Genomic DNA, 1,481 nt, shown 5'->3' with positions numbered 1-1,481 from the left:
TCCTTTTGGAGAGGTAGAGTATCCTTTGGGGAGGTAGAGTACCCTTTGGGGAGGTAGAGTATCCTTTGGAGAGGTAGAGTATCCTTTGGGGAGGTAGAATACCACACTGGAGATTTGGAAGATGAAATAAGTCATTTAGAAGAGTTCAGGTGCACTTCAGGATTATTCAAAGTAAACATGAATGTGCGTAAAAAGTGGATGAATTCACTTGAGCTGTCAAGCGGTCAAGGAATGTAAATTTCCTGGGTTTCTCCATCTAGAGAAATGATCTGCAGCATAAAACAAATCAGTCCCTGTTATTTTGCCCTGTTGATATAAGCCTGACTGTGGCTGTGAAGAGTATTTGTGGGGGATCTGTGTGTGGGAGTGACAGATGTGTGTGGGGCAGATGTGACTATGAAGGTTAGATTGGGTGAGTTTGTGCTGGGGGCTGTGAGTGTGAAGGGTGTCTGTGTGGGGGCTTGTGTAGGGGATGTGTGGGTGTGGGTGTGTTGGAGGGATACATTTGGGTGTGTGTGTGGGTGAATTTGCATGGTATGCGTGTGTGTGGGAGTGTGGATGTGTAGCTATATGTATGGGGGGAGGATATGTGCGGTGATGTGTGTGGGGGATGTCTGTGGGACAGTGTCTGTGTGTGGCTTTGTATATGTGTAGTTGGGTGTTTGTGTGTGTGGGTGGGTGGCTGTGTTTGTATGTGTGTGGGGGATGTGTTCTATGGGTGTGTATGTGTGTGTGGTTGTGTGGGTGCGTAGGTGTGTATGTGTGTGTGGTTGTGTGGGTGTGTTGGTGAGTGGGTGTGTTGGTATTTGTGTGTGGATTGGGTGTGTGTGTGTTTGGGATCGTTGGGTGGGTGTGGGTGGGAGGGCGTGTCTGGGTATGTGTAGGTATGTGTGAGGGATGTGTGGGTGTGTATGAAGGATGTGGGTACGTGTGAGGGGAGTGGGGGATATGTGTGGTTATGAGTGGGTGTGTGTGAGTGTTTGTGTGGGTGTGCATGTGTGGGGTGTTGGTGCGTGTGTGTGGTTGGGGAAGGGGTATGTATGGATATGTGTGGGGGTGTGTGTGGGTGGGTGTGTTGGTGTGTGTGTGGGTGGGTGTGTTGGTGTGTGTGCGTATGAGTGTGTGTGTGTGGGGGGTGTGTGTGTGTGTGTGGGTACGTGTGTGTGTGTTGGTGTGTGTGTGTGTGTGTGTGTGGGAGGGTGGGTATGTTGGTGTGTGTGTGAGTATGTTGGTGTGTGAGGATATGTTGGTGTTTGTGCGTATGAGTGTGTGTATGTGTGTGGGAGTTATGTGTGGGTGTGTATGTGAGGGGAATGTGTGTGTATGTGTGTGAAGGATGTGGGTGTGAGATGTATGTGTGTGTGGGTATGTGTGTGAGGGATGTGAGTGTAGTGGGTGGGGGATGTGTGTGGGTGGTATGGCGTGGGGATGTGTGTGGGTGGTGTGGCGTGGGGGATGTGTGTGGGTGGTATGGCATGGGG

This window comes from Rhincodon typus, chromosome 39 (genome assembly GCF_021869965.1).
Source record: "Rhincodon typus isolate 14 chromosome 39, sRhiTyp1.1, whole genome shotgun sequence".
Classification (NCBI taxonomy): Eukaryota; Metazoa; Chordata; class Chondrichthyes; order Orectolobiformes; family Rhincodontidae; genus Rhincodon; species Rhincodon typus.
The sequence above is the reverse complement of the archived record's forward strand: the minus strand, read 5'-3'. Positions refer to the sequence as shown.